The following is a 13,949-nucleotide window of genomic DNA, read 5'->3' on the forward strand; positions in this document are numbered from 1 at the left end:
ACCTTCTTAGCTTCCTTACCACTTCAAACCCTATTCTTCTATCACACACAACAAGCACCAATATCACCAGCTTGCGACTGTTCCCATCAGAATCATGGCTGCACCATCTCATCTTTAACTGCAGCTGCAACTTCATGTACTCTCGCAAAAGTTCAATACCACCATTTTTCCTGCAATCCTCAAAACCGTTCCCTGCACACTCCAACTTTTCATTTCATACAAAGTACGTTTCCTTTCTCGATCTCAAACATCCACAACAACGTCCAAAATCTTCTTCCATCCAATTGATGTCGAGACCAACACCTAGCCACTGGTTTACTCAATCCTGCAATGCCATACATTCACCACACTAGTCGCCTGCTTCAATTTAACAATCTTTCCATCCATTGAATCTAACCAAACCCATATAAATGTTCCATATCCCTTAGTGTCACCGGCAGCAAAAATTAACAATCGTAATCATCCTCCTTCTTCTTACCTGAACCCTAATTTCTCGATCTAAATCGAATTCAAACAAAACCCCATCTACTAATTTCAAACAATCATTGCCACCACCTTCAATTCCTTCTTCTCCTGCTAAATCAAGCAAACCCTAAATTCATCCACCATTTCTCAGATATCATCCGCAACAGTTCTTCACAGATTCATCTCAGTTGGTGTCGATCACCAGTCATTTTTTTCATCTTAATCACAACAAAACCTTGTTCATCTCTCTTCTCTCAGAGAAACTGCACCTCCATTTTTGATTTGGCGAAGAAAGAATAGTAAATGTGTCTGAAACTTCTCGACCATTTTGAGGTTTATGAGTTTGGGGCATATAATGACACCCATCACTCGGATAAGGGCTACCCAATATCAGTTGTGACTTGTGAAGCAACCTTCATGCCTTTTTGCACCATTTCTTCTTCTTTTGCGTCAGAGACTCCGAGACACCTGTACAACTCAAAATAAACGTAATAATACATAATTTACAAGAAAACATAACAAAAAAAGCATAAACTATAGATAAATATCAAGGTTTTTAAGACACCTATCAAGGAGTCACGGTAAAACCGATGATAATATGAAAAACCGATTTTTCATATTCACATACACTTTACGGTTTGTGTAACTTTGGAAACTGGGTTTCCAAAATAAGAAAGTACAAGACGTCGACATAGTGAGTAATTTGAACATGTGCTGAAATCTTATTTTGTTCAAAGATATTCCTTGATACACAAGGTGAGATCCCCAACCAAAATAGTATAGAATCTTTTTGATATTTTCGAACGTATATGATTTTGTTTCTATAGCAAACAAAACATATCTCCGGAAAGATATGTTAGTTAAGTGCTAGCTAATATTGAGTTTTCCAAGAGGGATTTCAGTTATACAGTTGGACATTGGTTTGAATTAGGAAAAACCAAATTTAGGTGCTTTATTGCATATCTTGATAATATTTTCAGTTATGAAAATGCCTTAGTTTCAAAACTACCTTGGTGTATAAATACTGAAGTTTGTTCTTCTTACGAACTCATCACGAGGAAGGCATTTCTTTTCGTAGTCCCTGTTGTAGTCGACTAATAGTATTCTCGTAATACTATCTTCGAGAGGAGAGTAACCTAATTATACGAAATCTCTTACATCTGCTAGTTTAAAAACTTCTTTGGGATTAAGAAGCGTGTACTAGTACCGCTAGTGGGAAATTAGAATTTCATTGTTATTTTAGTTTTCGATTATTGATTTGATTGACTAACGGTTGTTAAATTTTGATTGCACCCAGTTTGATTATTCTTGAGAGCATTCTCTTCTGACATAAGGTCGTTCAAACTATATTAAGAGATTAACGATAGTTAGATCTGATTTTAAATCTGACGTTGACTTGTGATCATCCATTGTTAACAGACTCTGTTCTATGTGTGATCGATGATAAGTCGGAATCAAGTTAGGTACAGAAGACTATTGAAGATAAGAAGATTTTTCTTATTAGTTTGGTATCTTTGTGATTTGCTTCGTGCACAAACTTGATCGGTAGGGATCCGACTAGATCTAGTTTATCTTTTTGATAGACTTGTTATTGCTAATCGTATTTAGATCGACGAGCTATCATTTGGTGGTACTCTTTAGCATCCGAATCTGGTAGTTCTGTTTGACTTGATCTGGTAACTTTTAATCCAGAACTTGGAAGATCTAAACCCGACAAAGGAGTTTAATTGATTTTAAATAGAAAATCCTTTGTCATATATAACTCAGATTGATTTCCTAAAATAGCAGAGTGGTTACCAAACAAATTAGTCTTTTACTGTTTGGAAGACGATCGAAATGGTTAAAGTCTTCAGAGAGGTTGAAACAACTTAAGTTAGTGGACTCTATCTTAGGATTTAGTAGACTCTATCATAGGATTCGCATGCGTTGGGAAGATGGTTGTAGGCGGAGGAATACTGAGGAAACTAGGTAACCATGGGTAGTTTACTTGGTCTTAACTATACGAAGTTGGTATTGGTCTTTGTATAGCAGCTTAGTTCTGAGAGTATTCAAAACTGGACTAGGTCCCGGAATTTTTCCGCATTTGCAGTTTCCTCGTTAACAAATCCTGCAGTGTCTTTACTTTTACTTTCCGCAATTATAATTTTTTTTTTAGTTATAATTAAAAGTAAATACACGGTATGTTAATCCCAAACACTTAGGTTGATCCATATAATTTAAGGTTCGGTGTCTGACTTATACTATATATCAAGTGCTATCTTCTTGACAGTTTTTGTCTATAATAGCTCACGCAAGGCATAAAACTTATAGGTTGACATCGAAAAAATTGCGGTGCACTTCGTACCTTTGTCTTTGCTGAAGTGCTTGCAAATCTTTTTATCAAGATTTTTCGGATTTATATGTTTTATTTTCCAGCAACAAAACATATCTCTCAAAATTATATCAATAAAGTTTATTTATATACTGGCTAATATTTATACTTTGGTGAATACTTTATAGGAATTAAATTCATGAATATAACATTAGAATTTTCCTATGAGTTGAGTCGCTTTATACTAACAAGCAATCTATCCATGAACATTATATTCACTCGAGAATTGGTAAAAAATTGGTAGTAACATCAGGTAAAATTTGGTAGTAACATCATACCGGGTTCTGAATATTTAATCTGCAGAGTCAAAGACCAAAAGAACATGGGTGGAATTGCTACAAGCACCGGTAACATTCTAAGGACAATATTGCTCTATATTAGGCCAATACACCCGGGAATTGTCCAATCATTATAGATTCAATACGAGCACCGAGTTGTATGGTGAGGCTCTAATAATATTACCTTTTTCAACTGTTTTTTTTCTTCTTTCCCGTAGAAAAACTGAAAGCATTAAATAAAAAGAGGGTTGCCCTTGAGTCATACATAACGTTTAGAGCACCATAGGTTGGGTGCCTAACCATAAAAAGAGAGGAAGGGAAGTAGCATGGTGGCTGGATGGCGTTGGGACGCCAGCACAACAGCCATCAGAATAACTAAAACTAACTGAATTGGATAGTAAATAGTCCTTGCAAGAACATATGGCATCTTCCAACATCATTGAGCCTGCCATTGGATTTTAGATTAGCCTTTGCTAATGGGAGATAGAGCTTCTTTATGATCTTCTCCCAGCTACACTTGGTTCAGTCCTTTCCAATAGTACAACTTCCTCCAGAGCCACACTTCCTCATTTGCCAGCTGATCTGGCCCTTGTGATTATCTTTGCCTCCCTGTAATTTCCATATCAATCAGGGAAAATTAACCCAATAATAGCCATGTTAGTAATAGAATTATGCATGCCTTCAAAGTTAATTTTATGGGCTGGTAATTCCAGTGAGCCTAGTCTATCAGCTTTTATGCTTTTTCCATGGTGCTCGATGAAGCTTTCTCAATAATGATGAGCCAGTACAAGCCAGATAATGCCAACTTTAGCGGTTATGGTTAAACGTTGAAGAAAAATAAGAAGGTGAAGTAGTATTATGTATCAAGAGTATCAAAATGGTTACAGCCTCCCTAGGCTTGAAGGTAAATTTCTAACAAAAACTGGCTGCCGTAAGGAAGATAATTAGGACTATACTTCTATAACTGAGAATGCATAACATCCTCCTCCTCCTGGGTGAGGAGGTGGGACTTCTTGAACCTAATCTGAGTTATTCTATATGGACCTTTTTAAATTTTATATACTTCAAACCAAATCTAAATACCCCTTACTCAGAAAGCTGGATACACGAACACATACATTCAACAGTCGTATATGGAAAAAATAGTAGGGTGTCTACTAGTAGTGGATCTAAGTATAAAACTGTAAAGAAAAATTAATCAACCAATTTATTATTGGACTACTGAAGTGTTCAATACTTCAGCTCCTAGACTATTGAATCGATAGATGGAGAATATGACTACCTCGTTCTCGGATGAACTGCCATATTTTGAGCTCTAAATTGATTACTCAAGTAACTGTGCCGTGTTGTTAAACTAAAGAGAACTTAATTGTCCATACCTCATTGGAAAGGTTGCCAGACCAGCATGCTCTCCTGAGGTCAGGCGAAATCCGTAGGAGTGCAAGTTTATGCGCAGATCCTTTTAATGGAAACCCCAGATATTTCCTAGCGGCAGCAAATCCTTCACATAGTTGCTCATCTCCTTTTACGATAGAGAAGGTAGCTCGAGGAAACCAAATATCCGGTTTATATTCATCTGGCACTTGGAAATTAGCCAATTCCTTGAACAGTCCGGAATGGAACTCAAGCAATTGAATCGATGCGGCGGGTATTAAAAAAAGATCTTTTTTGTTTGGGAACATAAATCTGAAAACTTTAGTGAAATAGGACTTTTCTTGTAATTCTTCAAGAAATTCTCTAAGATACTGATTAATTGGCCCTCGTTAATGTTATCGGTAAAACCAAACAACGGCAAATGACAATCGCAAACATCCGCCGCAACACGATTCGAGACATCTTTGCAGCTTTTTGTTAGGTTTCCATCCAAAATAAGACATACCAAATATTCGTTTTGTGAGTTGGAAGAAGATGGCGTAGACATATTTGAGAGTTTTTGGTGAATCGCAAAGGTTTTGTTTTGTTTTTTCTTTTTGATAAATTATGGTCTGGGGAAAAAATCAGGGAAGAAGATCAATTAGGGCGGTGGCTGATAGGCATCTGGTTTTCTACTTTTTAAAAGAACCAAAAGAAAGATAAACGGCTCGGATAAAATGTTCACAGATTAGGGCTCAACTGATACTTATTGGGAAAATATGGCACGTGCGAACCTCTTACATCGGGAAAACGAAATTAAGGGCAGGCCTCAACCGTAGGTCCATAAAATCAGATAGATATTGATACCCAGGTCCGAAATAAAATACTCCCTCCGTCCTAAATTAACAGTCCAAATTGACCTTGTCAAAATATTAAGGAGATCCTATAAAATGTCATGACTAGTCTTATTTAATGTTACATTATTACCAAAATTAAAATTATATAAGAATAAGTAGAAGTTTTATTAGAAATTTTATATATATCCATAGATGTTTTTATATAAAATAGGAATGACGATTAATACAAAGATATTGAATACATATATATAGTGATAATATTTAATATTTTGAATTAAGTTTATATTAAGAATGATTTTTTGATTATAAAAAATAAAGGATATATTTGATAGTTTAAGAGAAAAAAAATATGTCTATAAACAGAGCAGATAGATAAAAAAAGACAGACCAAAGTAGAAATTAGGACGGATAAAAAAAGACAGAGGAAATATTATTTTAGTAGAAACTGAAATAAGATGATATAAACCGACCAATAAGATGATATAAACGTCTTGCCCAAAACATAAGATCGACGATTCGACGGTTAAGATTAATAGTTTTAGATTGAATGTATATTTTTAAATTTTCAATTGGACCAAAGCAACCTTTACCTTATTTATTAGAATTATTTTTTTCTATTCTTTATGGTCAATTAAATGACGGCAGGGCTGCACCATTAGAAAAAATTTCAATTATTTGGTTTCTTTATTTATGGAATAATTACGTTATTTTATGGTAAGATGTCATGTTAGATGTGATTATTTAGGATTTCAATTTAGTTTCCATTAATTGAATGTGATTTCTGTAATCAATTCATGTTATAAATAAATGTATTGTGGATGACAATACCCTTACCAAAACCAAAACCAAAACTCTTGTCCAGTAACAAGTATCAGGTCGAGCAGGGACTAGAGGAAGAAGGATCCTCTAGTTTTTAATACCGCATGACGAATAGTTCCATGGTTGTGTGGCCAAAAAGTTCTTACGCCAGCCGGCCGACTTAGATGCAACTTACCCAGAGGTAAGAATAATCCTTGACACATTTCGTGTCTAGTTCTTTTTGGGACAGAGGGTGCAGTATCCCGTCACTTCCATGGAATTACGCATTCGCGACCATTTAGGTGATGTGACCACATACTCCATATCCGAGCTGCAGGGTTACGGGGGTGGTCCCTCCTTCACGATCCTGCGAGCTGTAGAGCCACAGGGGTAATCCCCCTTCACTTCCACTATGGTGGTTTACAGGTTCACGATGCATACAGTCTAAGGCAAAACAGAAGACATTCAAAGACAAAATCAAAAAGTAGGGACAAATCACGTGCCTTGTGTACATACCTCTTTTACATGGATCGCTGCTTTCCACGCGGATCTGTCCAGCGCCAGTTCTCTCTCCAAGCCTCGACCGTTTAGGTCCCACTTAATCAGTTCTTTGGGGACAATACCCTTACATCACCATTTAGGGACAATACCCTTACATCATCATCAAATTCTTTGGTCTGCCATCTTCCTCACCATAACTTTGTAACTTGTATACAGTAAATGCTACCATGAGTGTATGTCATTGACCTCCATCCTTAATGGTATTCAATACCGAGCTATAGAGTAACTTATAAATAGAGAGAAAATTTCTTTGTAATACACAAATATGATGAGAATCTCTTCTTCTTTTCTCTTTACTTTGGATGTCTCAACTTAGTCTATAACACGTTATCAGCACGCTCTACATCGAGCTTTGAAATTTCTAAGAAGAAAATCAGCAAAAGAATATTGGTGTTATAAGAAAATTTTCTTTTTAACAATTTATATTAGTAATTGTTTTATAAATATCTAAATATGCTTGCATGGTATAACTTAAAATCTTATGCTAACTTTTGGTTTGATTTTTTTGTATGTACTCTACGTGGCTGGACTAATACAACTCTGATGCATAAGCAAACCGAGATGATCGTGGTATTGTTGGTTTCATTGCTAACCCATTTTATATACCAATTTTGTTAAGGTATTTCTGTAATATCTTTTAATTTATTATATATTGAATCAATTTAGTTAGTCTTATTTGGCATATTATTATTTTGTCTTATTGACAAAAACAAAACCCATGTAACCATAAAACATGTTCTAGAAAGATCTTTTTTTTTTTGCGCGATGGATTTCATATCTTCGCTGCACCAAATTTTAATTTTTGGGTGCAATTGAATTAAATCCGTTTTTTTAGCAAACAAAATAGAGATGAATTTTAATACCACAAAACAATATATTACATGAGAAGAGACCAGACACGACACATCTATCCTCAGCCCCCGAAATAAAAAAAGATTCATCATCAGATAATACCCAACAAGTTACACCTCTATAAGTTACTCTCCGCTCAGAAGCCTTCCCCTGCCTGGAATATGGAGACGTATATGGAGACGTATTGTCTACTTAAGGTTGATCTTTGAGGCAATCAGATATTCTTATGTTTTTTGAGAGACCAACAAGGCAGCTGATCATCTGGCGAGCATTCATCCTAGTGCCAGTTTTGTTTAAGTAGACCCAAGCAGTTTTGACAGTACTTTGAGGAATATAGTAGAGGAGGATAGTAGTCATAAAGTCTATTTTAGACAGTAATTTTGTTCGTTTTTTTTTGTTTTTCTTTGGTAGTTGTTTGTAAGGTTCTGGGTTCTCCTTAAACCCTGTGGATTGTGTCAAAACCAAAAAAAATAAAAAAAATTACACCTCTATAATGAGCATTCCACTTTTTAAGTAATCTTCCACTAGCAATCTCCTAAAGGTAAATGTTGTTGCGGCTGTAACAATAAAAAACACTCAAAGAAGATGTGAAGATGTTAGAATTAAAATTTCTGAAAGGTAAATAAACACTCAAACGGACAGCAAACAGAAGACAGAGTCACGTGTTCAACACGCTGTCCTTAACACAATAGTTGACCGGTACGCCTCAAGAACGAGTGATGCTTATACCCTGTGGTCAAGTTGTATCCAGGATAAAACTGTCTGATACAAGTATTGTTAGCACTACAATACTTGCCCACTCATACGAACTTAACAACAAAGCACAGAAGAAAAGAAAAGACCACACAGAGGGAGAGAGACGAAAAGAAGAGGATAGTAGCTCTTCTGGACACAAAGAGAAATGAAGAAGAAGAGTTCTTTTTAGAGGCGAACAGAGGAGGTGAAATCAATACACATTAATGTGCGAAATAATTCTGCATGTGAAATAATGTTGTCAAGACGTCGACATAATTCTGTCATCAATAAGTCAAAAAACGGTAAGAAATGTCGACATCCATGCAAATAAATTCGTTAGAAAATTTGTTTTCATTAGGAGAATAAATTCTCCCAGGTCACACGCCCCCCACATTTAAAAAATAATTTATTTTGATTTTCAAAACGTTTTAGGAAATAATTCAAATTAATTATGTCCAAAAATGATAAGTCTTGGTTGACCAGTCAGTGACGGAGGCCCGAGCCCGAGCCATACGCTCAGGCCTTAGTGGAGACAAAAAATATTTCGCCCCACCTGTTCCACCCATATTGTTTTACTAACTATCCATAATGGAATAGCTATATAGTGGACTACTATCTAGTTATACCCAATGTGGGACTTTCATTCACTCATATGAAAATGAGTAAGTGCCCTTTGAGACCCAAGGTCCTAAGTTCCATTCCCACCAAGACTATAAAACAAAACAATAAACTCATTTTCTCCAACAATCCCCCACATGAATGAAATACCGACAAAATCAAAAAACGGAAAGCGAGATATACCACTTAAGCAAGAGGTGTCCATGAGGTCTTGAACCTTTGCTTAGTGAGAAATTGCCGGAACTACTTGATGGACAGTGAACGCGATGTCTAGAACTTCCATCGTTTGGTGTAGTCCGCGATAATAACCACGCGTGATATCTCTCTAGGTACTGTCAAGTTCGTGCTATTGTGTCCTTTTTGGCCCTGGACAAATTTCGTTTCTTAGAATGCTCTAGAGAATCATCTCTATTCTCATAGGAAGCGACCCACTTCCACATTCAGATAGGTGAGTTCCATCAAGAGTGTTTACTGCTACACCCCACTTCAATCTTGAATTGAAACTATATAACTCATTAAGACTTAGTTTAAAGTCATCCTTCTCATGCAGTCACACTATCACGTCTACACCATAGGGAAGGGGCGGAGAATGAAATTCTCTGATAGTGTTTACCTTGACCCACCACAAATTAGTTTCTCATTCAAAACCTTTATCTTGGGATCTCCAGTCAGCAAGGTTGAGTATCCTTTATGGCAAGTTTATTTAATGAGCCTAAGCTCCATCCCCTTAGATGCATTATTAACTATCTCCTTGGACAAACCTTTCGTTAAAGGGTCCGCGATATTCAAACAAAAGGTCAAAGTGTATTTCAAATACCTCAACACTCTAAAAAGTGCACCCCAATGTTCCTGCCCTGGATTACAAGTATACCTACTTAACCTACTCACAGAATAAACAATTTCTGGCCTAGTACAGTTCATCAAATACATCAGACTTCCTATAACTCGAGAGTATTCAAGTTGTGATACTCCATTACCCCTATTCTTTTTGAGTTTACAACAAGGATCATACGGAGTATAAGAAGGTTTACAATCAAAATGATTGAATTTTCTAAGCACAGATTCAACATAATGAGATTGACTAAGACTATAACCATTAGAATTTCTTCTAATTTTCATCCCTAAGATTACATCTTCGGGTCCTAAGTATTTCATGTCAAAGTTCTCATTCAGCATGCTCTTAGTCGAATTAATTACATCCAGGTTTGTACTAAGTATAAGCATATCGTCAACATACAAGCATACAATCACACAATCATCATTCACAAGTTTAGTATAGACACACTTGTCAGATTCATTGATTTTAAAACCACTAGAAAACACTACATGATCAAATTTTTCATTCCATTGTTTAGGTGCTTGTTTCAATCCATACAAAGATATTTTCAGTTTACAAACTTTGTTTTCACAAACTTTCACTACAAAGCCCTCAGGTTGTTCCATGTAAATTTCTTCATCTAATTCACCATGTAGAAAAGATGTTTTTACATCCATTTGATGTATCTCTAGGTTATGAACCGCAGTTATAGCAATTAACATCCTAATGGAAGTAATTCTCGTAACGGGTGAGTAAGTATCAAAGAAATCTACACCTTCCTTTTGTTTGTAGCCTTTAACTACTAACCTATCCTTGTATTTTTGAATAGTTCCATCTATGTTATGTTTCCTACTGAAGATCCATTTATATCCTATGGCCTTACACCCTGGAGGTAAATCTACTATCTCCCATGTATCATTCTCTTTGATGGATTCCATTTCACTAATACTGGACTCTTTCCACCATGGAGCTTCCGGTGAAGTCATGGCTTCTCTATAAGTCTAAGGATCAGACTCTGCCAGTGTGACGAAGTCAGGTCCAAAGGAGGTTTTGGTTCTATCCCTTTTACTTCTCCTAGGATCAGTTTCTACTTCATCTTCCTCTAAAGGTAAAGTCTGACTGGTTGAAGGGACATCTAGGGGATCAACACCTCTCTTACGAGAGTCAGTTTTTAAAGGAAAAACATTTTCAAAAAACATAGCAACCCTAGACTCCATAATAGTATTCGCACCAATTTCAGAAATATCAGAACTCACAACCATGAACCTATATGAAGGTGTATGCTCAGGATACCCTATGAAGACACAGTCAACAGTTTTGGGTCCTATCTTGGTTGCTTTAGGTTTAGGGATCTGAACCTTAGCCAAACACCCCCACACTTTGAAGTATGCTAAAGAAGGTTGTATGCCTTTCCACAATTCATATGGAGTTTTATCTGATCATTTAAAAGGTACTCTGTTTAGGATATAGCAGGCTGAGAGGACAACTTCCCCCCACAAGTTCGAACGTAATTCTGAACTAATTAACATGGCATTCATCATCTCCTTAAGGGTACAGTTCTTACGTTCAGCTACACCATTTGACTGAGGTGAATAAGGAGGGGTAACCTCGTGTATCATGCCATGTTCTACACAGAAATCTCCTATAGGAGTTATGTACTCACCACCACGGTCAGACCTAATGGTTTTAATGGTAGTATTCAATTGGTTTTCAACTTCTAATTTATACCTCTTAAAGGCTTCTAAGGCATCATCCTTACCTCTAAGCAAATAAACATGACAGTACCTAGTACAGTCGTCTATAAAGGTAACAAACCATTTCTTACCACCTCTAGTTTGAACCGATTTCATGTCAACTAGGTCTGAGTGAATTAATTCTAAGGGTTTAGAATTTCTGTGAACATTTTTTCTAAAAGGTTTTCTAGCATACTTTGATTCTACGCATATTTCACATTTGTGTTCCTTTTCCAAACTAAATTTGGGTATGCAGCCTGCATCAGCTAGTTTAAGCATTGACTTATAATTAACATGTCCAAGTCTACCATGACAAACATTCAAAGACTCACAAACATAAGCAGAAGAATCATTCTTATTCATAACAACAGAGTTTACATTAAGCTTATACAGTCCCTCAGTCTTATAACCCTGCCCCACATAATCCTTACCCTTAGTTACAACACATTTCCCAGATTCTATTACAATTTTAAAACCCTTATCACCTAAAACAGCACAAGAAACAAGATTTTTGCAGATGTCCGGAACATGAAGAACTTCATTCAATGTGAGAGTCTTGCCAGAAGTGAGTTTGAGCCCAACTTTTCCTTTTCCTACAACCGCAGCTGCAGATGAGTTACCCATATAAAGTTTTTCTCCTTCCCCTACCTTATTATAGGAGGTGAACATATCTCTGTTTCCACAAACATGTTTGGTAGCACCAGAGTCTACCCACCAGTCTCTCACATTTTTTACCAAATTGACTTCAGACACCGTGCCAGAAAATTCATCCTTGTTGTTTTCAACCAAATTAGCATTATTTTTCTTTTTAAGGTCCTTACGGTTTATACAGTGAACAACCATATGGCCAGGATAACCACAAGCATAACAATCACCCTTAATTTTATTAATACTAGATTTGGGTTTCTGAAACATACCTTTCTTGCCGGGAGGTTTCTTGGAGTTGTTTCGGTTCTTATCAGCATTGGAACGTTTGTGTTCAGTCACATGAGATTTGTTAGACATGTCCCTTGCAGAAGAAACATTTTTGTCCTTGGCGCACAACAATTCTTCTACTTGAATCTTCTTACCCAAATCAACCATAGTAAACTCAGCAGTTTCATGTCTCAGTTTCTTCTTGTAGTCGGACCAGGAATAAGGCAATTTCTCGATGACAGTAGACACTTGAAAAGTTTCATCAATCACCATACCTTCCGCAATAATTTTATTCATAATTTGATGGAGTTCAAGGAATTGATCAACCACAGATTTGTCATTCACCATTTTATACTCATAAAGCCTAGCTACCAAGAATTTCTTACTTCCAGCAGTTTCAGCTTGGTATTTTGCCTCCAAAGCAGCCCATAAATTAAAAGAATTAAAGTTCTCTTTTGCAATGTAGAAGTCATACAGAGCATCTTCCAAACAATTCAAAATATGATTTTTGGCCATATAGTTCTGCCTAACCCAATCCTCCAACTCAAGTTCACGTCCCATATCCTTCAAACCCTCATCATAAGGAACCAAAACTTAATGATCTAGCTCATGATAACTCAGAAAAAATAACATCTTCGATTGCCATCTTTTGAAATCTTTCCCAGAAAATTTTGCTGGCCTTTCAACATCGTTCTTACCCATTGTTACAGAGAAATAAATATTGTGTTAAGATTTGGTGTAACAATAAAAAACACTCAAAGAAGATGTGAAGATGTTAGAATTAAAATTTCTGGAAGTAAATAAACACTCAAATGGAAAACAAACAGAAGACAGAGTCACGTGTTCAACACGCTGTCCTTAATACAATAGTTGACCGGTACGCCTCAAGAACGAGTGATGCTTATACCCTGTGGTCAAGTTGTATCCAGGATAAAACTGCCTGATACAAGTATTGTTAGCACTACAATACTTGCCCACTCATACGAACTTAACATCAAAGCACGGAAGAAAAGAAAAGACCACACAGAGGGAGAGAGACGAAAAGAAGAGGATAGTAGCTCTTCTGGACACAAAGAGAAATGAAGAAGAGTTCTTTTTATAGGAGAACATAGGAGGTGAAATCAATGCACATTAATGTGCGAAATAATTCTGCATGCGAAATAATGTTGTCAAGATGTCGACATAATTCTGTCATCAAACAGTCAAAAAACGGTAAGAAATGTCGACATCCATGCAAATAAATTCGTTAGAAAATTTGTTTTCATTAAGAGAATAAATTCTCCCAGGTCACACGCCCCCCACATTTAAGAAATAATTTATTTTGATTTTCAAAACGTTTTAGGAAATAATTCAAATTAATTATTTCCAAAAATGATAAGTCTTGGTTGACCAGTCAGTGACGGAGGCCCGAGCCCGAGCCATACGCCCAGGCCTTAGTGGCGACAAAAAATATTTCGCCCCACCCGTTCCACCCACATTGTTTTACTAACTATCCATAATGGAATAGCTATATAGTGGACTAACTATCTAGTTATACCCAATGTGGGACTTTCATTCAATCATATGAAAATGAGTAAGTGCCCTTAGAGACCCAAG

General features: G+C 36.4%; 1 long non-coding RNA gene across 1 annotated transcript; it reads right to left on the reverse strand.

The window, feature by feature from the left end:
* Positions 1-3,329: 3,329 nt before the first annotated feature.
* On the reverse strand, positions 3,330-5,186 carry LOC113357000. The gene is made up of 2 exons (XR_003363347.1): positions 4,494-5,186; positions 3,330-3,723 (listed from the first exon to the last, which is right to left on the reverse strand). It is a non-coding gene; the product is annotated as an uncharacterized LOC113357000 (long non-coding RNA).
* Positions 5,187-13,949: the final 8,763 nt, after the last annotated feature.

The sequence above is a fragment of the Papaver somniferum genome, chromosome 3 (genome assembly GCF_003573695.1).
Source record: "Papaver somniferum cultivar HN1 chromosome 3, ASM357369v1, whole genome shotgun sequence".
Lineage (NCBI taxonomy): Eukaryota > Viridiplantae > Streptophyta > Magnoliopsida > Ranunculales > Papaveraceae > Papaver > Papaver somniferum.